The sequence below is a fragment of the Lissotriton helveticus genome, chromosome 10 (genome assembly GCF_964261635.1).
Source record: "Lissotriton helveticus chromosome 10, aLisHel1.1, whole genome shotgun sequence".
In the NCBI taxonomy this organism is placed as follows: Eukaryota; Metazoa; Chordata; class Amphibia; order Caudata; family Salamandridae; genus Lissotriton; species Lissotriton helveticus.
The window spans coordinates 197,930,581-197,956,725 of NC_136071.1; the positions used below are offsets into that span (position 1 = coordinate 197,930,581).

General features: G+C 49.2%; 1 protein-coding gene across 2 annotated transcripts in view; it reads right to left on the reverse strand.

Annotated features, from left to right (window-relative positions):
* Positions 1–26,145, reverse strand: part of VPS35L (VPS35 endosomal protein sorting factor like) — a 479,692-nt gene that overhangs the window by 349,898 nt on the left and 103,649 nt on the right. The gene's annotated exons all lie outside the window — the stretch shown is intronic.

A 26,145-nucleotide genomic window follows, 5' to 3' on the forward strand; every position in this document is an offset into this window, starting at 1 on the left:
TTGCCGCAGCCCCTCGAGAGTAGGACACTCTTTCTGAGCTTTGCAGAACTCTTCCCGGGAAGGACCTCCCTCCACATGCCATTCAATTGGGATGGGTAGGTTTTCCAGGGAAGCAACATTCTCCCCGGTGGACTCCAGATCCACCTCCGCAGGTGGTCCAGCTGTCTCACGAGGTGGAGATGTCGAGGCAGGGTCCTCCGGCCTCCTGTCCTTCTCCTCTCTGGCAGCCGGCTGGGCCATTGTTCCAGGCTCCAGCGTCAATGAACTCCCCCTTCGGGCAGTCGCGGACCTTGTGCTGACACAAGTCCAGTCAGGGGGTCCCAGCATCTCAGAGTGAGTCTGGTACTCCACCCTCCTCCAAGCATTGTGCTCCATATCATTCCCTAACAGGCAGTCAACAGGCACGGCAGGGCTTACGGCAACTCGAAGTGGACCTGCAACCCCTCCCCACTCAAAGGGAACCTCAGCCACAGGGTAGTGGCCCAATCTGCCGTCAGCCATTACGGCGGGATGGAGTACATCTGGGATGACCTGCTCTGGAGACACCAGCTGACTCCTTACCATAGTCATGCTGGCTCCTGTGTCTCTCAGAGCCTCCCCTCTACGGCCATTGATGGTGACCCACTGCTCATACTTAGTAGTATTAGAGGGCAGCTGGGTCTTGGGAACCATCTCCTTATCTCCCAGGGACACTAAGGTGACACCCGCCCGCTCCCCTCCATTAACCAAAGGTATCTCCTCCCCGAGCACTACACTAGTGATTCCCGGGGCTTTTCCTCCAGTGGGAGGGGGTGGTCTTTTTGGGCATCTCACATCTCCTTTATAGTGTCCCACACCACCACACTCAAAACAATGAACAACCCTTGGCTGCTGGCTTTGGCCAGGGGTAGGGTTGCGAGGGGGGTTACTCTTGGGGATGAATCCTCTGCCCCTTCCTTGCGAAGTATTTTGTGGCCCTTTTGAGAACTCCCTCTTAGTTTCCCCTCCCTCTTTCCTCTGGGGGGCGCCCTGTCCTTGCTTCTGGGAATTCCCTCCAGTCCCCTTAGTCGACACCCGGGTACTAACCCAGATGTCTGCCTCCTCAGCAAGCTTCCTGGGGCTGGTCAGCTTGCTGTCCACCAGATGCTGTCTTAGTTCGGGAAGACACTTCTCGAGTAGGTGTTCCTTGAGTATGAGGTCATATAGTCCCTCATAGTCTCCTACTTCGCTGCCTCTTACCCAACCCTCCAGGGCCTTCCTGGAGTAGTCCAAGAAATCTACCCAGTTTTGCGTGCCCAGCTTGTAGCTGCCCCGGAACTTTTGCCTATATTTCTCAGGGGTCAACCCAAACTTCTTGAGCAGCGCTGATTTCATAGCCGGATAGTAGGTCTGTTCACTCTGGTCAAGAGCCAACAAAGTATCCCTGCCAGTGGGGGGCATGTATTTGTATAACCCACCTCCCCAGTGGACTTCCAGAATCCCATGGGCCCTTAGCGAGACCTCGTAGGCGGCTAGCCACTTAGCAATGTCGTCACTGGGTACATAACAAGCCATAATATCTTTTGGTAGGTACGGTCTAGGTTCTTTGATGTTGGTCTGGGTATCGCTGCCACCGTTCTCTGATTTGGGGGATCCTCGGTTTAGGGCTTGTAAATCCATCTCTTTGATGGTTCGCTCATGCGCCAACCTCCTATCCTCCCTTTCCATGTCCATCCTGGCTAGTTCTATTTTCAACCTCCTCTCCTCCCTCCTATCTTCCAGCTCGGCTTCGGTTAAGCCCCTGTCTGAAACGCTGCTGCTTGCCCTTGAAGGTAGCCTGGGACCTGTCAGAAGATTCCCTCTCCCCATTTGGTTCAGCAATGCAGCCTCAGTAACAGTGTCCCCATCACCCACTTCCGTTTCTGGTTCCTCCCTTAGACGAGCTTCTAACCATGCCCTTATGCTTGTCAGCAACTCTCCTTTCTTGGCACCTTTATTAAAAAATACCCCGTTCTGCTGACACCAATCCCTGAGTTGGGCCACAGTATTGGCTTCCAGCTCTTTAAGATTCACCTCCAGCTTTGCCATGGTATAAAATTACTCACAGGAGCAAACCACGAAGTGACCTGAGGTTAACCTCCACCCACCTCCAGAAATAAATTTAGAAAAAACAAAAATTAGATTAGGAGGGCCGCAGGGAGAAAACTCCAGGTGGGGTCCCGTGGTTGGCACTGCGTTACTACTAAGTGAGTGTAAGCACAAATCCGTTATCCCACCGCTGAAACACCAATTATGTTGGACCTAGATTACCCAAGCCTACATATGGTAGCTTGGCACAGTAGTGGTCTACAGCTAACTCAAGGCGTTGGCTAAGTACTTACAAGTCTCACCCACAGTAACACAGTGATGAACCACTAAAATAAAGACACAACACCTCTGTTTGGAAAAATACCGTTACCTTTTATAAAAATAATATGTCTCTTTGGATTCAAGTTATACACGATACAACATTAGTTTCTTTCAGGAGAAAACATTCCACTTTTACTTTAAGAAATTACTTTTCACTCCTCAGCTGTGGAAGAAGGGCAATAAACCACATTCTTTTGTCAATGGTACAGTAAAGCATAAGGGTAACTCTTTGGTTGGTTAAGAGAATCTCATTAGCTTCACACTCTGTAAGGTTACCTCACATTATTATACAATGACACATTACTCCACCAATAAATCTACTGAAAAGAAGATGCAGACTGTTAGTGCAATATGTTTTTACAGGTTCATTAATAGGTACTTTACCCCACAGCACTTAAGCACTGCCCAACTCAACAGCAAGACCTGAATGTAGATTTTCACTGTATGACCCACCAGTTATGTGCTAGAAGGGAAGACACAATAATATTAGTAAGGTTCCTCTCCCTCTGATTGACAGGCACACCTAGCTGGTAGAGAATCTACTTCTTCACTTATCACTAATCTGTAGGGGATTTTACCCAGGAACCCTGTGGTTCCCTGCACCATTTCCACCTTTCTTTTCTGAGTCAGATAACGGATAAGTTTTATTCTATGTTATTCAGTTCACTAACTCGTTTTCCTCGAGTCAGGTTCCCCTTGACAAGTCAGTCACTCGCGTGGGTCGTAGCCCCACTGTTCTGCTTCATTCACCTGGCTCTGCCGCCTCCCGTTCCCACGCTACCCGGCTTACTTGTGAGGTTGGGGGCGTGTCGCGGGTGTTTCCTCTACACGCGCTGGAGCCCGGTAACAGACGGGCTGAAGGGGGAAGGCAGGGAAGGCTTTCCCGGCCCAGGGCTCCCTACCGAGTCATCCGTTGTGGCGCTTCTGCCTCCTCTGAGGGGATCGACCTCCTGGAGCTCCGACGCGGCGCTCCTCAGCTGGCGCGATGACTTTCCTTCCGCTGGCACTACTCGGCGGAGCATGCGCGGAAGCGCTCGTTCCTCTTCCGCCTCGGCGCACCTGCTCCCAGGAAGGACGCTGTTCTCCACAGGGACGCTGCTCGGTCTCTTCTGGGCCTGCTCGATCCTAGGCCCCTCCTGCCTCGCAAAAGCGTTCAGTCGCTGGTCATGCGCGGAAGCGCCTACCTCTTCGTGTGACGCGGCCGGTGCCCCCGGGGTCCCGACGCCGATCGGAGCAGCGCCACTGCTTCTCCTCAGGCACTTCTCACTCCGGCTTCACAGGAAGGATGTGCACACACGGCGTCCTCGCTCTTCAGGGTGCTAAGGTGCCACAGACGCCCACCTTCACTACAGCTACTCCACGACACCGGTGAGCACAGCGCTGGGTATTGACAAGCAGGAATACCCCCAATTAAGGGTGTTCTGAGTGGTTTTACTGGGGCTCTGAGATAAAAGGATCTTCTTCCTCCAGTAACTCGATTTCCTTGTCAGTAGTTGTTGTCTTGATAGAGGGATCGGTCAAAGGCTGAAGGGGGAACAATCCTCTGAAGTAACTGTCAGCCTCAGTGACAAACTAGCTGCTCTCAGTGTGTCCACCTCCTCTCACCACTGCCTCACTCCTCTACTCTGGGGTCAGCACAAAATGGCTGCTGGTCACTGGCCTTATATAGGGTGGCCTGAGACCTGCAGAAGTCTCTAGTCAATTCTAGAAAGTTCCCTAATGTTATCCTATGGACCTGTCCTCCAGTAGTGTCCGTTATGGCAGTTGGTGGACACCATCTTAGGTTTCTGGAGATCCCTAGATTTTCAAGGGGGCTGACTAGGCCTCACAGGTTATGAGGGACAAATGGCGTCATCGCCAAGGAACACCTAGCCCCCTGACAGCATTAAAAAATTCCTGATGAACATATGTAAAAATAAAAATAGAAACTCTGGGAGGCTAAGGGGGACAAAAATAAATAATAATGGTTAGAGTCTCTCCAGAAGCAGACAGGTCTAACACTAGTCCTGATGATAGTTTACCATGAGCAAGGGATCAAAACGTTGACATTTCTAAATAGAACCACAAATGTCCATTGTGCCTAACTGTTGTGGTATCTATTCTTGGTCAAAACTTGCTGTTATTTAAAACTGAATGTAGGTGGCCAAAGCTCAAAGTCTTTGCCTGTATTTCTGTTTTGGTTCGATTTTCTGTATTGTTCCCCCATTCCCCCACACTTTCCGGTTCTTTAAAAGGTACAGGCTTGTGCCTCACTATTTATGCTGTTAAAAGTATTTCTGACTTTATTCTCTCCATTGTAAAAATAAAACTCCATTGTCCGGCTGGACACTGGATGGCTAGAGTAACCCATCGTTGGTTATATTCTAATTATTTTGTGTACATGATTATTTGCTTAGGACCTTTGTTCCTTGAAATAGTTCAATCATTTGCAGTACTTCACCCACCACTGCAGATTTTTGGCACTGCCCTCTAAAATCTGAACCAGGTTGGTGACATTTCCTCGATGCTGTGCTAATTGGGACTTCGGGTCCCACTGCAGAGCCCGCATGTGCCACCGTGCATGGTTCACTAAGCGGATGCAGGAAGCCATGAGGCCCAACAGCCTTAGAGACAGTCTCAAGGAAATCCAGGATAGAGGCTGAAACATCGGTATCATAGCCTGAATATCCTGGACTCGTAGTTCGGGAGGACTGGCCCGAAACTGCACCATGTCCAGCAGCACCCCAATGAAGGGAAGCAATAGAGGTAGTCAGGTGTGACTTCGGCAAGTTGATAGTGAACCCCAGCGAATGCAAGAGGTTCGCGTCGTCTGCAGGTGGGAGACAATTGCTTGGGACGAGCCCGCCTTCAACAACCAGTCGTCACGATAGGGGTAGATTGAAAGCCCAGATGAGCTGCGACCACCGCCCTCACCTTTGTGAACACCTGAGGGGCCCTGGTGAGGCGAAATGGGAGCAAAGAGTTCATGGCCTACCGTGAACCGCAGGTAGCGCCGATGGGCGGGCAGGATGGGAATATGAAGTAGGCATCCTGCAAGTCCAGCACTACCATCCAGTCTCCTGGGTCCAAGGCAGACAGGACCTGAGCAAGAATGAGCATCTTGAACTTCTTCTTTTTGAGGAACAGATACCCCCCTCTATCTCTTCCTCAAAAATGAAAAGTTCAAGATGCTCACTCTTGCTCAGGTTCTGTCTGCCTTGGACCCAGGAGACTGGATGGTAGCGCTGGCCTTGCAGAATGCCTACTTCCATATTCTCATCCTGCCTGCTCATCGGCGCTACCTGCTGTTCACAGTTGGCTACGAGCACTTTCAGTTTGTAGTGCTCCCATTTGGCCTCACCAGTGCCCCTCGGGTGTTCATAAAGGTGACAGCGGTGGTCACCGCTCATCTGCGGAGATCTGGGGTTCCAGTCTACCCCTAACTCGACGACTGGTTGTTGAAGGCGGGCTCGTCTCAAACAGTTGTCTCCCACCTCCAGACAACGGCGAACTTCTTGCATTCGCTGGAGTTCACTATCAACGTGCCGAAGTCTCACCTGACTCCCTCTCAGTCGCTTCCTTTCATTGGGGCGGTGCTGGACATGGTGCAGTTTCCGGCCTATCCTTCGGAACTGCAAGTCCAGGATATTCAAGCTATGATACCGATGTTTCAGCCTCTATCCTGGATTTCTGTAAGACTGACTGAGGCTGTTGGGCCTCATGGCTTCCTACGTCCCATTAGTGACCCATGCACGGTGACACATGCAAGCTCTGCAGTGGGACTTGAAGTTCCAATGGGCACAGCATTGAGGAAATCTCACCGACCTGGTTCAGATTTCAGAGGGCGCTGCGAAAGATCTGCAGTGGTGGAGAACGGACCGCGAATGGTTCAATGGCAGAACCTTCTCCCTTCCCCATCCAGATCTCACGGTAGTGACAGACGCATCCCTTCTGGACAGTGGTGGCCATCTGGGAGAGGTAGAGATCAGAGGACTCTGGTCTTCGGAGGAAGCCAACCTCCATATCAACCTGCTGAAGCTTCCGGTCATCGGACTGGCACTAGAAGTCTTTTTACTGTCAATAAAGGGAAGACTTGTTCAAGTGTTCATAGACAACATTACCGCCATGTGGTACGGCAACAAACAAGGCGGTGTGGAGTCGTGCACCCTTTGTCAAGAGGCCCTGCGTCTTTGGAATTGGTTTAAAGTGTCAGGAACGTTACCCTTCAGGGCCCTAGTTGTTCATTTTTTTAACACACCATGGTCAGTCACTTTCTACGCCAGAAGTGCAAAGCCATGAAAAGTACTGACGTCAGTGCACCGGAGCGGTGGTTATAGTGACGACGTGGACGTCACGACCAAGATAAACACGACACAGACAATGTCACACGGAGTCGACTGATGCCACCTACCGGCGCACAGGGGTACTGCTGTAAGAAATCTTCAGGATCCTGCACGACGCCTGAAAGTTTAAAGTTAAGAAATCTGCTGAAAGATCACGTCTCTATTAGATAAGGCGTTACCTAAGGTAAGTAACTTGTCCAACATGCTGTAGCTTTCTTCAACGGATCGGCGCTGGCTGGCATGGAAAGAAAAGAACTGTGGTCAGCGCGCCAGAGTGGTGGTTATACTGTTGTTGTGGATGTAACGACGAACCTGACGCCAACAACGTCAAGCAGAGTCGTACAATGCCACATTTATGGATATCCGTTTACGCCAACACACTGTCCCTCCTCAGCAAACCCTCCGGAAAACAGTCTGTTGAGAAAGACAGATGGTTCTCCCGCACCCTCCAAGAGTCCAGGCGCACCTGCAGATGACTCAAGAGAAGATGGGGGAGCAGCGAAACCCCAGCAGACTATGCCGCCGTCACCACGCACCACCACCTCATCAGAGCCACAAAGAAAACTGCCATACAACGCCAAAGAACTTCACCGTAATCAAAGAATTCACCAAACCCAGCACAAAGGCTACTGACATCCCCCCTCCCAAGCCCTCTGCAACAACCTTGTCATCTTCTTCCACCGCAAGATCACAGACCTCTACAACAGCTTTCAACGCAGGATCACCCACCCTACCCGCAACCACTGCATCCAAATGCTCCAGATCCAGCCAACCGTTCTCAACTGGATGACCCTCACCACCGACTACACCTTATGGATCATGAAGACCAGACACTCCGGAGAGCCCTTGGACCCTGCCCACACCTCATCTTCAGCCGAGCCAGAGCCACCATTGCCCCTGAACTCTGTCGCACCATCAACTGCTCCATTGAATCACTACCTTCCCTGAAGACTGGAAACACGCAGAGATCAGCCCCTTGCTGAAAAAACCCTCGGCTGAACGAACAGACCTCAAGCATTACAGACCCATCTCTCTGCTCCCCTTCCCAGCCAAACTCATTGAGAAAGCCACCAACGCCCCACTCACCAAATTCATCGAAACCAACCACATCTTGGACAGCCCAATCAGGCTTCAGACGTCTTTTCCAATTGAGAGTGAGACCTAGCTCGCTGAACAGGCTTATGCATACGTTTGTTGCTGCCTGGACTGCTTGTCTGGAATGTGGATCTGACAAGCCAGCAGTCTAAGTATAGGAACACTTGGCATTTTTGCTTCCTTAAGAAGGCTGCTACCATGGCCAGGCAATTTGTAAAAATTCTTAGGGCTGACTTCAGACCAAAAGGAAGAACCCTGAACTGGTAGTGGCTGCCCACTACTGTGAATTGTAGGAATTTCCTGTGGTAAGGGTAGATGGGGATGTGGAAGTATGCATCCTGCAGGTTGAAGGTTGACATATATTCTCTGTGGTTTAGACATATAAGAATATCTTGTAACATTACCATGCGAATGATTGCTTTTTGAGATACTTGTTGAGATCTCGTAGATCAAAGATAGGCCACCATTCCTTCCACTTTTGGCGAATCAGGAAGAAACGAGAATAGAATCCCTTTCCGTACTGCGATAGAGGGATCCTCGCTATTGCCCCCTTGCAGAGCATGGTGTTGACCTCCAATTGAAGCAGGTGCAGATGTTTGGGAATAGAGGTGTGTGGTGGGTTTGATAGTGGGTTGTGAATGAATTCTAGGATGTGGCCGAATTGAACCAGGTCTAGGACCCATTGGTCCGAAGTGATCTATTGCCAACGTTGGATGTACAGGGATATTCTTCCTCCTAGTCTGAAAGATGTGGCGGGATGGGTAGGTGGAGCCTGCAACAGGTCATTGGAGACGACCAGCATCCTTTTCCTGACGAGCAGCTGTTCTTCTGGGAGGAGGCCCATTGTAAGCCGCTTGAGGTGCTTGCCTCTGGGCATACTGTCGATGAAACTTCTGGGAGGTAGACGTGTAAGAGGGATGCTAGTATTGCTGGTAGCCTCCCCTATATGAAGGCATGCCTCCTCCTCTGGTGCCTGAAAAGGGCATCTTTTAATTGAAGAGTTCCCAGCATTTTAGCTGTCTCTGTATCATTCTTTACTGCCTGAAGGGCTTCGAATCGCTTTCAGAATTAGGCCGCTCCGACAAAGGAAAGATCTAAGATTTTATTCTGTACCTCGGGCTTAAAGGAGGTAAGCTTTGAGGCAGCCTGATATTCTGAGCACTGCAGAGGCCGCAAGCTGCCGAAACGCAGTAGAAGCAATATTCATGGCACAGTCTATGATCTCTGTCGATGTGCACTCCCCCCCCAGCAAGATATTTTTTGCTTCAGTTTTTGCCTCTTCTGGAAGCTGATCTATATATGGTGCAATGTCAACCCAAAGCTGGCGATGTTACATCCACAAAATAGCCGGTGAATTTGCCACTCTGTCAGCCCTGACATAGATGAAAAAAGCTTGCCGATTTTATCCAAGTGTCTGCCCTCCTTGTCTGAAGGCGCAGAGATCTGAGTGGAAGGATTCTTTGATCTTCTCTGGTCTGCCTGCGTAATTACTGAATCCAGCTTTGGCTGGGCAGTCATGCAAGCAGGGGCATCTTCACAGACTTTATATTTCTTATCGAGGCATGGAAGAACCGCTGTTACTGTAGCTTGATTTTTTATGACTTTCAAGCCCTCTACCCAAATATAGCTCACAATGGGCATATGGACCGTAAGCTTTTTTGGAAAGCTCCTGGGCATAGGGAGGGCAAATCTCTAAGCTTCTCTTTCTAACAAATAATAAAACCATTCGGTGGGGACTCCACTGGGGTGGGTGACGGAGATGATGGTGTAAGGATGAGATAGTCATCCCATTCCATCTGTGCATGGAAGAGCTCTCCTTCCTTTTGGTCATCATCAGAGTTATCTGGATCATGGAGCAGGGTTGTCTGTGGTGTGTGCCTTACTGGGAGAGGCAATAACGTAGGTCTCAGTGCTTAATTGGATGGTTGAGCAGTGGGGGATTTGGCTGAGTTGGATGGCTGCGGCGCATCTGCTGTAGAAGGTGGAAACCATTTTCTATAATCTGCTATCATTAACTGCAAATCAGAAACCAGAAAGTCAGGCAAACAAACTATCTCCTCCTGGTATGGGTGCTGGTACTGGACATGGGATGAATAATAATGATGTTCATATCCCTTGTCATAGTCCTCCTCTTCTTCTTGGCATTTAACATGTAACTTGGAGGGACTGTGCGTGACCTCAATAGGCCAGTCATTCTCTGATTCTTTCTCCTCCAAGAGAAGAGCTGGTATCAGTAGTGTCACTTTACTTTGAGGTGTGTTCTTGGATTATCAACCTTGTTTTATCTGGTTTTTCAATTTTTCCTCTCGTTGACGAGGTCACTGACGGTGTCAATCAATCTGTTATCTGCAGTCAGTGGTGTAGTCGTGGATGGTATCACCGCAGTGAGCGAGGTTATCAATGCCGACGGAGCCTTCATCAATGCAATCAAGGAAATCTTCAGCGTCGACGGTCTAGTCAGAGACATCATCGACGACAATGTCATCGAAAAAGAGGAGGTGGTGGACAGCGTAGATAATGTAGCTGTAGATGTAGTCTGTTAGAAATGGGATCTCTGGTAGGCTACGGCTTGCGCCAAAGCCAGGCAGAGACCACCACTCTAATCAGGGCAAGGGAGTTACACGCCAAAGATAACCCCTGCTCATACCCTTGGTAGCTTGGCACGAGCAGTCAGGCTTATCCGGGAGGCCATGTGTAAAGCATTTGCACACGCACACAGCAACAACATCCCGGGCACACTACAAAAGGAACTCCACACAAGGTTATATCAAAAATAGCCTTTGTATTCTCATAACACATTAGAATAGTAAACACATAATATACATGGTGCCACCTGGCACTAGGTCATATTTACAAGGGATTATTTACACCTGACAGGTCCCACTGGACCACTGTCAGAACCATCACAGAGTAAACGTAATAAAAGTAAAACATGTCATAAACGTAGAACCAGTAGCCACTGGTAATCACCGTACTTAGCATCAGCCTGTAACATAAACTACATTATGCACAGTATCACATTAGACACGAATCACATTCTGCGCCAACCTCACCAGCATAAACACATTATGCAAATAAGCTCATAATCAAAAAACTACGTTTAGAGGTATCAAAACAGGGTGCGTAAATCATACTACATGAATCACATTTCCTAGCACCACATAACTCACATTTAGCACATAGTCTCCTAAAAAGACCATAGTAGAGGCATTACTCACATTAGGGCCTACACAGCGCTATTTACCTCACAGTCCCCCTGGCCAACTGGCCATCTCAAAGGGGCTCATATGCCCTGTGTCCAGAATGTCAGGGTGAACTGCCAATGCAGCGGAAGTCAAGGGTGCACACGTTGCACAGGCCTAAACGTGGCAGCTGGCACTAATTGCTGCACAGCTAGGAATGCAAAACGTGGGCCTGGGCACTCAATGTGCCCTCTAAACAAATATGCGAAACGTTGCAGCTGCCCTCGGTCAAGCGGGGCAGCTGAAGCAGGTGCACGAGCACCAACAATGTACTCCAATCTGGGAGCCCCCATTGGGCTCTCTGGAAGGAAATCGACTTGCCCCAAAGACGTTGCAGCTGCCCACTGTCAAGCGGGGCAGCTGGGATGGCCAAAACTAAAGGGGCCCTGGGACCTCTGTCCCCTCTGGACCCTACTGGGCTTGTAATTAACTTGGCCCCCATCGTTGGAGCGGCCCACTGTAGAAATAGCCAGCATGTTGAAGCACAGGCCCATCTGACCCTTGGGACCCCCACTGGGGCACTTAAACCACATAGCCCCTCTTGGAGCGCACGGGAGCTTTCAACACATCATGCCCCCAATGGAGCGCACTAGCGCTTGTGCCTCAATCTCGCCTCCCCCCCCTCTCGATGCCACACTCACCGGCTCGGGGGTCAGGCCTCCTCTGACCTTTGCTTCTGGGACCGGGACTTCAGGATGGAGCCCGCAAGGCTCCTGGCGGCCTGCAACATTCAGCACACCATGCGGGGCTCTCCCTCTGGACTTGGGAGCACAGTCGGCCAGCTGTAGCACTTCTCCTCCGGTTGGCCAGTGCGGGTGGGCTCCCGCCTGGCTTCTCCTACACACGGGGCTCTCCCTTCCACACGGGAGCCCCGCGACAACCAGACTTCCTCCTCTCTGGCATGCAACAGGCCCCGCTCACCTCCCAGGCAAGGCTTGTCTGACTCCCCGGTCGCGCTGAGAGCGGCCCGGGGAGAAATTGTTTAGGGGCGCAGGCCGCAGTAGTGAAACGCGATTGTAGGAAAGGAACGCAGGGTGGCCACCCGCAATTAAAGCTGGGTATTCCCCCAGCAAGGGCTGCAGTGCAGCGCAGCGCTGCGCAGCCCTCAGGTTCTCCATCGGCTGGGCAGTTTCAAAGATCGCACTCCCAGGCGCTGGATGAAGCAACAGTCCGGGGGTAAAGAGCATAAGTCCTTAGGAATGAAGAAAGGAGGCAAAAGGTCCCAGGGTCATAGCTGGGCCCATCAACCAGCACACAGGGCCCTCCAGCAGGGAGGCAGCCCCCATGGCGGTTCCACCTGGGCCCCAGCAGCAGCAAGACCCCCCTCTGTCAGGATCAGGATCAGGAACAGAACAACATCATGGGGTCACAGCCCATATATTCATACTACATTTCCCATTGTGTCACAGCACAGGGCTTGGGGATACCAGTCAGAACTGGTTTAGGGGAGCTTCCGAGCACCTTGTTTTGCTCAGCTCCTCTCTCCTTTGTCAGGTGGTAGCTCAGGGATCAGACGCACCACAGGGGGCGGAGCCGGCATTGTGGAGGGAAGGCACAGCCCTATTCAGGTCCCAGGTGCAACTCCTCCCTCCCATCTGCATGCAGATCTCTCTATTCACCACTGGGCAGACTCACCCTGTCTCCAGGAGCCACCTACACCTCTCAGCTCCTGTCAATCACAAGCCAGACATGCAATTCACATCAGGCAGGCAGACACACAGTACACAGAAATGCCAACTTCTAAAAGTGCCATTTCTCCACCAGTCACCATAAATCTGCGCACACCATTGCGCAGCATTAATCCTCACGTGTTCATACATACTAAACTCGCCCCTGCACTCCTCTCAACACCAGGAATTACCATGGACACACATATCCCCCATGCATTCCTATGGGAGGGCAGGCCAATCTCACCACACGCCATCAGAGCGCGCACGCACTTTACTCTGGGCCACAGTGCTAAAGTGCCCAGAGGCCTAAAATCACTCCCACTATGTCAGAGCTTAAGGCAAAAAGTTCAGGGGTGAACATGCCAAAAAAAAAAACAAGTCCAACATAGTTGATGATGAGGGGCCAAAATACTTTATTGTATAGTTAATAAAAACCGTTACAATGTGAAATGCAGTATTATTATTTTTTTAAATGTAGAAAAATACTTTGCCCAAGATCACAGCAGACCAGCTCGCCACCTCCCTGAGCCAGCACCCTCCTGCCAGCTCAGCGGACCCCAGCCAGGCCGCCGACAACCTCACGAAGTGGATCAGCATCTGCGCGGACGAGCTCGCCCCGCTGAGGACCCCGCCCAGCAGACCCGGCAGCAAGAAAGCCCCGTGGTTCACCGACGAACTCAAGAGCTCCAAGAAGAACTGCCGAGCCCTCGAGAAAGTCTGGAGAAGGGAACCCACACCGGACAACAGGACCTCCTTCAAGCTTGCCACCCGGAAGCACCACCAGCTGATCCGCGCCGCCAAGAAAACAGCATTCAAGGAACGGTTGGACAACAACGCACACAACTGCAAGGAACTCTTCAACATCGTGAAAGAGCTTTCCAACCCCAGCGCAGGAAACAACGACATCACCCCATCGCAAGACCTCTGCAACTCCCTCGCTTCATACTTCCACAACAAGATCGCAGACATACACAACAGCTTCAACAACCAACCAACGCACACCATGACCGAACAATCACCCCCCACCACCACCCTCCACGCCTGGACCCCGATCAGCACCGATGACACCATCCGCACGATGAACTCCATCCACTCCGGATCACCGACCGACCCCTGCCCTCACCACGTCTTCAACAAGGCCGACGCTGTCATCGCACCCCACCTGCGAGACATCATCAACACATCCTTCGACACCGCCACCTTCCCTGAGAGCTGGAAACACGCCGAACTCAGCGCTCTACTCAAGAAACCAACAGCAGACCCCACCGAACTCAAGAACTACCGCCCCATCTCGCTCCTCCCGTTTCCAGCCAAAGTCATAGAGAAGACCGTCAACAAGCAGATGGCCGCCTTCCTCGAGACGAACGGATCCCTCGACCCCTCACAGTCCGGCTTCCGAGCCAATCACAGCACCGAGACCGCCCTCATCGCCGCCACCGATGACATCCGAGCCCTGATGGACAATGGAGAAACAGCGGCCCTCATCCTCCTAGACCTCTCCGCGGCTTTCGACACGGTCTGCCACCGCACCCTAGTGCAGCGCCTCAGCAACGTCGGAATCCAGGACAAGGCGCTGGAATGGATCATCTCCTTCCTCGACGGAAGAACACAGAGAGTCCGCCTACCACCATACAAGTCAGAGGCCTCCGAAGTCATCTGCGGCGTCCCTCAAGGATCATCTCTGAGCCCCACCCTCTTCGTCTACATGAGCCCCCTCGCGGCCATCGTACGCAAACACAACCTCAGCATAATCTCCTACGCCGACGACACCCAGCTGATCCTCTCCCTGACCAACGACCCCGCCTCCGCCAGAGCCAACCTGCACGAAGGGATGAAAGAGGTAGCCGAGTGGATGACGACCAGCCGCCTGAAACTGAACTCTGACAAGACGGAGGTCCTCATCCTGGGCTCTTCCCCCTCCACCTGGGACGACTCCTGGTGGCCTCCCGCCCTGGGCACCGCACCCAAACCAACAGACCATGCACGCAACCTGGGCTTCATCCTGGACTCCTCCCTCTCCATGACCAGGCAAGTCAACAACATCTCCTCGGCGTGCTTCAACATCCTACGCATGCTACGGAAGATCTTCCGGTGGATCCCCACCGAGACCAGGAAGACCGTCACCCAGGCCCTCGTCACCAGCCGACTGGACTACGGCAACGCCCTCTACGCCGGTACCACCGCCAAGCTCCAGAAGAGACTCCAGCGGATCCAGAACGCCTCAGCCAGACTCATCCTCGACATCCCACGAACCAGCCACATCACCGGACATCTGAGAGACCTTCACTGGCTCCCCGTCAACAAAAGAATCACCTTCCGCCTCCTCACCCACGCACACAAAGCCCTACACGACCAAGGCCCGAGCTACCTCAACAGCCGGATCAACTTCTACGCTCCCAAACGCCACCTCCGATCAGCCAACCACGCCCTCGCCGCCGTCCCCCGCATCCGAAGAGCGACTACAGGAGGAAGGTCCTTCTCCTACCTGGCCGCCAAGACCTGGAACTCCCTCCCGACCGACCTGCGCCTGACCCAAGACCACCTCTCCTTCAGGAAGAAGCTGAAGACCTGGCTGTTCGAGCAGTAGCGGCACCCCCCCCCCCCCAGCGCCTTGAGACACTACGGGTATGTAGCGCGCTCTATAAGTGTCACTGATTGATTGATTGACTTTCTTTTACAAATGTTAAAACGACAGTTGATTAAAATGGTAAAGAGCACTGGTATTCTTGATGTCCTAATGATTCAAATAGCTGGTTCAATGTTCAGAAAATGCACATTAAGAGTTCATGAAACACAAGTTTGTATTAGCTCTTTAGAAAGTTTTTTTTTTTTTTCAAAATTGGTAACATATTTTGTAGTTCGGCATATGAATTGTGGATCCACTGAGTCCAATGCCTGTAGAATCGCTGAGCGGCATGTGCGGATTCCTTTTTCATTAAATTTTGCCTTTAGTAAGCTCCTGCGTTCACTATCCAATGCAGGACAAATGCAGATCAAATCGATAATGTCTTGTACAGCAGCACCACCTAAGTGACACTCCTTTGGGCCTGGTGTCCTCCAGCCAGGTTGGTCGGCATTTGTTGGCAATTTGCCCATCCGTAGGTTGAGGTATTTTATTTTGAAGTGTGATGGAAACGCGAGCCCTAGATAGGCTGCAGGTGCCGGCTTTTTGTAAGATTGTATTATCATCCATGCGTGTGAGCGATATCTCAGGGTTGTTTTATCATCGATCAACGAATGCATGTTAGTTGCCTTTTTTACAGCCTGCTTGAATAAAGATACAGGTAGCTTCCTTTTCCACAATGGCGCCAACTTGGTGATTTCAAGGGAGGACTTTAGGTACTTCGCGTACCGAGAGTTGGGGTTTCTTTGCATGGCTTCCCAAATGGCGAAGTTGATTTCAATTTCGCGGTTCAACCAAATGCCGTACCAAAATTTGACTGTCTCATATTTTTTGTGCAATGTTTGGGACTGCAAGCCAAATTCGAGCCGAACCTGGGCGGGCGAGTCGTCGCACGGTAGGCTGAATACACGTTTATACACTCTTGTTTGGATTTTGTCTAAGAGGAGTGCACTCCTGCCACAATGTACCACACTGCCATAGGCTATTGTTGGAAGTAGCTTGGCTTTGATAACTGTTAGAAGAGGAGTGAACAAAAGGCCTTTTAGTTGCTTTGATAAACTGCTGAATGCGTATAGTAGGGCTGTTCCTTTCTTCTCGATTGCCTCAAAATACGTGGAGAAGCTGAACCGTCTGTCCAGATGTATCCCCAGGTACTTGTAGCTTTCTACTACTTCCAGGTTCTTATTGTCAATTTGGAAGTTCGGCGGTTTTATGCGGCGATGGGTTATTATCATGACCTTTGTTTTCTTACTATTTCTAAAAGGTTCTGTGTAGTGTATTCAGCCAGTTCTTGCATGAGACGTTGCAGTCCTATTTTCGTCTGGCTGAGGAGAACGACGTCATCGGCATAGGAAAGATGTGTAAGAGGCAGTTTTCCCAGCCGTGGAGGGTGTGCGTTGGTCCCGTCTAGCCTTGGTGTCAGGTCGGCCATGAATAGGTTAAACAGATGAGGGGCCAAGACGCAGCCTTGCTTTAATCCTTCACAGGTATTGATCTTCCGCGTAAGCCAGTGGCCGTTGTCAATTTTTACTTGCATCCAGGTATTGGTGTATAAGTCCATTATTGGGTTTAAGATCACATTCGGCAGGCCCTGCTGCTTTATTTTGGCCCAAAGTAATTGTCGGCTAACACAGTCGAAGGCCGCCTTGAAATCCACGAAACATAAGTTTAATGCTTGATGATTTTGCAGGCTTTTTTCGGCTATCAGGCTTATTGCTATGGCATTTGCCATGGTGCCTATGCTACGACGAAACCCTGACTGGTTTACTGGGATTTTTTTGTTATCGTCGGACCATTTTGTGAGATCAGTTAACACCAGAGCGGCGTAATACTTGGCCTCGGCGTCGATGAGCGCTATCAGGTGGTAGTTTGCAGGATTTTCATTTATCCTCACGTGTTCATACATACTAAACTCGCCCCTGCACTCCTCTCATACCAGGAATTACCAGGGACACACATATCCCCCATGCATTCCTATGGGAGGGCATGCCAATCTCACCACATGCCATCAGAGCGCGCACGCACTTTACTCTGGGCCACAGTGCTAAAGTGCCCAGAGGCCTAAAATCACTCCCACTATGTCAGAGCTTAAGGCAAAAAGTTCAGGGGTGAACATGCCAAAAAGGGCCAAGTCCAACATAGTTGATGATGTGATGCGCCATATACATCTTGGTCATTGATTGTGCTCACAACACTGTTCTTGTCGACGATGAGCTAGTCGGCGGAGCAGAGGAAGGTTTTTTAAAAGCGTGACTGGACTTAGGAGGTGGTGTAGGTGGCAGAGAAGATGCCCCTTTAGCCTTATCTGAGGTTGCAGAAGGGCTTTTTTTTGTCCTTTTTCAAAGATTCTTATTTACTCTGTGATGAGATTTTGAAGGACTGCAGCCTTTAAAAGACCCATGAGTGGTTTTTTTTAAAGGCTTTTTTTGGCTGTTCAGAGGAGGATCGCAAATGGGATGATCTCTTTCCCTCTTGTGAGTTCTTTTGGAGGACGAAGAGGAGTCCTCACTTTTCTAGTTTTGAGTTTTGGAAGCCAGATTAGCAGCCTTCCTTCTCCGTCCATTAAATTCTTGGATGAAAAGGTACGACATACCTTACAGTCCTTGGCAGAATAATCCAGGAAGAGGCACTAAGTGCTATCTTGGTGCGGGTCTTCAGTGTGAAGTCTCTTTTTTCCACAGGTATCGCAGGAACTGAAGAGACTTTTCTTCTTGTCTGACATGATATTAAAATAAAGAAGAGGTCACACCTGTATGGTGAAAACTCTGTTGGTAACAGGGAAATCTCCTACAGAACCAAAATATAAGTATCCAAATAGGTAAATAAATGAGCAGAGCTCAGCGGAGACTCCGTAACACGGTGTGCAATATAAAATCTGAGGGACTGGAACTCTCTCAGGTGTGTTCTAGAGGGCAGGTCAGCCTGATTGGCTGATGCATAAGTTTGGTCTCTTTTTTAAATACACTATAATAGGTTGCAAAATTGAAGGGCCTAGTGCCTTCATACACTATCTTTAACATTGTATTACTATTTTATGGCACCGGGGACTCCCATCTCGACGAGAGGGAATAATTCAAGCATTTGAATCTATGAAAGTTCCAACACTGGAGTAACTGACCAAACAGGAAGGTCATACAAACAACCTCAGCTTTTAAACTTAAACACTTCAGTTTCATTTAGATTCTTTTTTCAGAACTACAGACTTTAACCCGTTTTCTGCTTCGAACGTTCAGTGCCAGTGCTGAACGTTCGAAGAAACGGGTGCGGCCGCGTCGGCCGTTGGACGTGCGCAGCACCCGGGAGGTAGCTCGCGTGACGTCCAACGGCCGACGGCAGCAGCGAAGGGGTTAAACTGCTGCGTTTCATCATAACTGGGGTGGTGTAGTGGGCAAAAGAACAATGGATTTAACCCAGATATTTTGACTGGGGGAGAATGTTTGCATTGTCAGCATTCCGTCCATCATTTGTTTGCGTTAACACTTTTCGCCCTAAGTGGGATGGGTATGCCCAGACGTGGGTCCCTTGCTCACTGTGCCACTGGATTCAAGCTAGCCTTGCTCAAGAAGGGTAACATACCCTGAAACCGGTCCCAGGATGCTCGTTTCCGGTCCAGGGAGGACCTGGCTTGGCTGTTCGGTCTGGACTGTTCCCATGAGGCACAGGGTCAAGACTGATTTGCATATGGCTGGGTCCAAACTGGGGTGGCGTAGTGGGAAAAAGAAAGATGGATTTAACCCAGATCTTTTGACTGGGGGAGAATGTTTGCATTGTCAGCATTCCGTCCATCACTTGTTTGCTGTAACATGTTTCATCACAAGTCTAGCTGTTGTGAGCTTACACTACAGACTCCACAGTTCACTTTCTGCAGACCATAAAAAGGGAGCACACACTATGAAACTACACACTTGATCAGTGGTTGTATATGTAGGTTTAATTGGGTGATTGCTCCTGTTGTTTGGGTCCCCTCACCAGCAAGGTCACCCTAATTCCATTATAACAACAGAAAAGTATTTACTTTCTGGCTTCAACTGTTTTTTTGCAGTTCAGTAATTGGGAGCTTACAATGGAAATAAATATATGAAAGTGCCACATGGATTTTTGGGAGGGGCTGTAAAAATTCCATCAGTTGGCTCTTTGAGAATTTTGAGGACAAGGGAAACTCAAATGTTCTCAGGAATGCTGATTCTACTGGACCTCTTGGTCACCTTTCATTTATATCTGTTGGTAACACTTCTGGCAACTCGTGGGTGTTTTGGAAACTATACCCATGGTCTGATACATGTAAACGAAGGTGCACCAACGGTGCTTGTTTTCATGCTCATCTACCCAGATTGTGTCTTTCCCATTACCTCAAGAGTGGTCTGCTAGATAGCGGTTATATAAAGTCCATAGCAGGAAGACAAGAAAGAGGGCTGGAATAAGGATTCTAACAATTATAGTGTTAGAGAAAGTATTAACTAAGCAATGTTTTCTTGCTTTTCCATCTGTATCTCTCATGTTTTCAACTCTTGTTATAAGCAGTTAAGGCTGAAATACACAGCTTGTATGTAAGGTTTTGCAGGATTGAATACTAAATTGTAGGATGTGCTCTAGAGCTTTTATCCTAAAATTAGACTCTGCATAATGCAGGGAGTTGACCTCTGCTGGCTAAGTTTGCCGTGGTGGAGTGGACATGATTCCATACCAGACACCTAGCTACTTACACATCACAGCAAACAATTATGCAGAACATAATTCTCGCTACTGCACCTACATCATCTGATAAAACTGCTAGAGTTGTATGTATTGTCTTTGGCATTTTTATAGCACTACTACCACTAGTGTGTCCATTTTGCCACAAGCTTGAGCTTGCATGCATGGTTGTTAGAAGTGTACGTTTGGCATTTGGCATAGATGGGTATGGTTAGGTGTTAAATGTGGCCTAATCTTTTATGATAGCAAGATTGAGCTTCCCTAGAGTGAGGCATGTAATACTGTCACCATTTGTGAGAACTGATCTGATATCTCTATCTCTCGTTTTATGTTTTTGCTATACGAAGCTGAAGGCACTACACACTCGGGCCCCACCTACCTCAATAGTTGAATCTTCTTCCATCAACCACTTCCACTAAGCAACGCTCCGTCTGCGCCTGGGCGTCGCCAGACATGCTGGTGGTTTGAAATCAGGGGTGCCAGTCTATACTAGGGAGCTCCTGTTGTCCATCAGTCAGCGGATAAGCCTGTGCGGCTTGCGCATGGGAGATGCAATGGAAGGGCCTTTTTGTTGTCTCAACTGTGGCTTTAACTCCTGCTCTTCACTGCCCCCTGTCCCACACAGGCCCACCTTGAAAATCTTACACTTTAATGTTCCCTCCCTGGTTAAACACTACATGGAGATCTACGACCTTATAGAAGATCAATCTCCCGACATGTTTTTTATAACCGAATCTTGGCTAACCGATGCCATTGTGGCTGAACTGGGCCTCGCACTCCCCCCGGGGTACAGCATCCTGACTCTTAACAGGGAGATTAGAGGTGGGGGCATAGCTGTCCTCTTTACGTCCCGTCTCCACTGTTCATTTCTTAGGGAGGATGTAGCTGGGTGCGAATGCGCCCGCTTTGTCATCTCCTTTAGTGCTCACTTTTATATTACTGGTCTTTTAGTCTACCGCCCCCCAGGACCGAGCTCGGAATTTAAATCGGCCATTGTTGAGGCCGTGAGTTCCCTGGCATTGACTGCTGCAAATTTCAGCCTCATTGGGGACCTTACCTTACATTTTGATCGTCCCTCCGGCCCGGAAATCAGCAGCTTGCTTGCCAATTTTGCTGCCTGTCAACTAAGCTGGTGGTGGGCCCTACCCATACTGCCGGGCATCTACTAGACCCAGTTTTCTCCAACATTCCCTCTCTCATGGTTAATTCACCTAGCCCGGTGTGTTGGTCAGATCACCTTCTAGTGTCCTTCTCCTCCCGCTTTCTGACCCAATGCCCTGAGCAGACCTTAAGGCACCCTCAGACATTGCTGGCATAAACTTAAGTTAGAGGACCTGCTTGCCTGTCTGGCATCCTGTCCCCCTACTTTAGACACTGACCCATAGCAATCATATAAAGCGCTTTGCGATTGGCTAATACATGCCTTAGATACTCTTATCCCTGCCAAATAGTCCAAAGGTCGCTGTTCAAGTCCCAACCCCTGGTACAATGACTCTCTAGCCGCCCTGCGTAGTACATGCAAAAAGTCAGAACGGGCATGGAGAAACGAATACGATCTTGGGGCGAAAAAGTTGCATCAGGATGAGATTAAAGGTTACCGCAAGGCCCTACATCTGCCACAAGCAACCTATCTCACTAATGAGATCAAGTCTAGCAAAAACCCTGAGAAGTGCATTTTCAAAATACTCAACGACTTCAAAAACAGGAAAAATCCCCCTATTCCAACTATTACGGCGGGGCTGCAATGCGAGGATCTGGCCACCTTCTTTGTTCAGAAGGTGGAAGCCATTTATAAATCTTTCCCCAATTGCCCCATGGACCCGGTGGTTCTATATGCCCCTCCTCATACTGCTACCTTGGCAGCTATACCATTTATCTCTCTGAACGAGCTTCTTACACTGAGCATGAAGGTCACACAGGGTCCCCTTTAGATCCTATGAGGCCTGCCCAATTTAGAGACTGCTTACCGGTCCTTCTTGCGCCCTTATGTCAGATGATTAATTCTTCTTTCACCACGGCGGTGGTGCCTTCGTCATGGAAGCAAGCAAGGGTGGTTCACCTGTTGAAAAAACCCTCACTGGACCCTATTAAGCCCGAAAATTTCCGACCAATATCCCTCCTGCCTTGGGTCGCCAAAATTGCGGAGGTCACACCAATAACATCCTTTCAGGCTTCTTGAACAACAGCGGTATCTTAGACCGCTCCCAGAATGGCTTTCTTCCCGTTCATAGTTCCGAGACCGCGCTCTTAGCGGTGTGCGAACATCTGCGGAGCATTCTGGATGAGGGACAAACTGCGGCTCTGATACTGCTCGACCTCAGCCTTGCGTTTGACACGGTTTCTCATCAGATCCTTATGCGTCACCTAGAGAAGGCGGGGGTGGTCGGTCTGGCTCTGGATCGGTTCTGTTCTTTCCTCTCTGACAGAGCTTTCCAGATCGCTGCCTCCCCCCTCTTCTCTCTCTCTCTCTCTCTCCCATCCCATCAAGCAGGGGGTTTCTCAGGGCTCGGCATTAAGCCCTGGCCTGTTCAACCTCTACCTCCAACCCCTGGTGGGAGTGGCGCATGACCATGGCTTGACCATGGTTTCGTATGAGGACGACACGTAACTGGTGGTGGCCCTTTCCGATGACCATGCTCGGGGCGCCACGCAGTTTCGGAATGGGTAAGAGGCGGCAGCATGCTGGATGACCACCAACTGCCTTCAAGTTAACGCTAGCAAGTCAGAAGTGCTGCTGGTGGGTCACTACAAAGAGCTCTGGAGCACGCAGTGGTGGCCGGCGTCCATGGGCAGCGCCCCCCAACCCCAAGTTGGTGGTAAAGAACCTAGGGATCTGGTTTGACTCCACTCTTGGGTTTCAGGAGCATACCAAAAAGGTCGCTGGTACCGGTTTTGGACTCCTACAGGGTCTGAGGCCCATATTGGGGTTCTTTGACCCAGCCACACGCCAGCTGATTATCCAGGCGACTATTATGTCCCGACTGGACTATGCTAACTCTTTGATGTTAGGTGCTAATAAGGCGGATGTGAATCACCTTCAGCGAGTCCAGAATGCAGCCGCCCGTGTCCTGCTTAGGCTCCCTAGAACCTGCTCCACTTCGGGCGCCTTGCGGCGCCTTCACTGGTAACCTGTTACTCAGAGGATCGAATTCAAGGCACTCTGTCTTACCTTTAAAATTCTAAAACTCTCGTCCCCTGAGATTTTATCTAATTTATTGGTCCCCTATGTCCCCACACACCAGTTACGCTCTGCTGAGCAATCCTTGGCTTCGGTCCCCCAGGATAAATGCCTCAGAGAGGGGGGCCGGTCCTTCCGCGGTCTTGCCGCTAAGCTGGGGAATTCTCTTCCTGTTCAGACCCGTCGCTTGGATGGCCTGCTTCCTTTCCGTAAGGCTATCAAAACTCATCTGTTTCCAACGGGCTAGCCCTGCTTCCTTTCCGACACTGCTACCAGCGCCAGGACGCCCCTTTGCTGGGGAAGCTGCGCGCTATATAAGCTCACTTAACATTAACATTCTAGCACATATCCCAGACATACAGAGAACCTGGACACAGAGGAGGAGTGTTCTCTTACATTGCTCCAAAAGCATAGAACTACTTCCCACTTCAAATTTGAGCCTCCTCCTTTCCTCTTTAAATCCGCAAGAAGCTGAAGATCTGGCTTTTCAATCAACCAACCTACCATAGGCAGGGTAGGCACACACATCTGGTCAGCGCCAGAATACTCTCACTGGTAATAGTGCGCTTCACAAATACACATAACATAACATTACATACCAATGCTGATAATTACCCATTTATTAGCAATATTCCCACCAAATTAATTAATGCCCGCGGAGGCCACTTTTTAAGAATATAATTAGATTTAATATCAGCTAGAGATATTAGATTTGAAACAATGGTTGACAGTGACTAATGTTCAGAAGAAGTAAGGCAGAGATTACGCATTTTATTTTACAAAGGTAATAATAGTGACTACAGAATAGTTATAAATGTATAATTGTAACTCCAGACACTAGTTTACTACAACAATTCTGCATGCCTTCCTCGCTTCTGGAAAATGTGATGTCTTATTTAGAAGTTTCTTTAAAAAAATATTTGGAATAACAGCATAAAAAGTCAATGAGAATTTAAAACTGATAGACTGCTATTTTTGGATGCTGATATAATTACTTCTTGTCCAGACTATGACCTTTAGCTCACGTTACAGACAGCTTGAACTGCCTGCCAGAGATCATGTCATTAACACACACAAATACACACAATGGACTGTAAGTTAGCCTCCTTCAGCTAATTGTTTTGGTGAGCCGTTCAGTGATTACTTGCTTTGTATGTGTTTCACAGTTTTTATAAGACCACTGGAGTTTTGTTGAGTTATTCGTTTTTCTACGGTGATTTTGAGGCCCAGCCTATCAGATCATACTTGTAAGTTTTGTAACAGACCTATTGTCTGCTTACCAGGTCTTAAAATGGGCGTAAAGCCTGCCATTGTTTACCAGTGGCTGGTATTATTGTCACTCATTTGCTTGCTTATTTTTTTGTTTAATAAACGTCTTTTAATGAATTTTTAACACAAAACAGCGCAATGATCAACAGCATCATTTGCTTATCAAACCCGCAATAAAGTTACACCATATTAACATCTCTCTTATGAGGAGTTTCAGTGAAAGCCTCAGTGAAAGTGGCCCATTATGAATCCGGTCCACTTGTTTCATAGTACTCTACCCACCTGTCACAAATAAGTTCATGTTTCTGGTGGCATCATCTTAAGTCATAGACTTGCTATTCTAGTATCCGGCAGTGGTCCAAGTCTCTACTTTGAATGTGGAGGAGCTGTTGCAGCCTTCCAAGTCTGGACTACGTGTTATTTGGCCAAGAGGACCCCCTACCCTGACAAATAGCTTCATGTAGTTGTTAGTTTTACGTCATATTCGATATTTAACTAGGCCATCTGAGATTACACTTAATAGCAGCCCCATAATTTCAGCCAGTGTCCTGGCCATTTTTTTCCCATATGGGCTTCAGGTCAGAAAATCCCTCAATGAGAGTAGGAAATTCCCTTGGCTCATCCGGAATATCAAACAAATGGAAAAGGACCTTCTACCAATGTGACACAGTCTGTCCCTCGTTTAGTACATGCAGTGTAAATATTTGAATTGGATAAGTATGTAGCACGCTACCATTGCTATGTTCTTCGGGCCCACTACGGTGGCTTGCCTATCTGAATTGTCCTGTGACCCCATGTCTGTCTCTCAGCTAGACCCGAGAGCCTGAAAGGAATATGATGTGTGGATAACCAACATTTTATTTATTCTGGAGATTTTCTAATATGACAGGAGGAGCTTAGCGATCTACATCTCTAGTGGGCTAAATTGAGGACTGTCGTCTACCCCTGCCAGGTACTAGGTCAGGGCTTGCTGAAGCTAAAGGAACCTTTAGAACTGGGTATTTAGTAACTCAAATTCCTGCCGATGCTCTGAGAAGGCCCTGAGAGCATTGATTAAGAGCACATCCACCAATGTGGAGGCCTTAAGTTTGGCCCAGTGCCTGAAACCGCTCTGGGGAAGCCAAATGTGCTACAGTCATTTGCACCTATAGAAAGGTCTGTTGCCTCAGTATCCTGAGCCACCTGATGTGCCTTGTCGTGTCTCTCAAAATACTGATAACAGTTCTAGAAGCTCGTGGGAACTCTAGAGGCAGGAACCCCTCATTTAAAAAGTGTAGTCTGTCAACATGGCCCTGAGCCTGTCTTTCCCTATTGTTAGCTAGCCCCTTGGTTCATGAATACCGTCATTGATTACTGCCAAATGTGCCAATCAATAGTAAGCGAGAAAGTCAGCCATCATCAGTCAAACGTGGACTTACAATACTTGACCATACTGACCATGGGCACCCATTACTCCACAGAAAACATTACGAGACTAATTAATTTTTAGGGACTTTATGTAGAAACATTTTCACAACATATAATATTCTAGATCACTCCAGCAATTTAGTCAGGGCCATCAGACTCAATAGTGATATGGGAAGGGAAGTCTGGAGCTGCATGTTTCTTTTAATATGGTCCATCGAGGGAAAGGTTTTATTGGCCCAGTATCGGGCACGGTCATCAGACACCTGCATATTAAAGTATT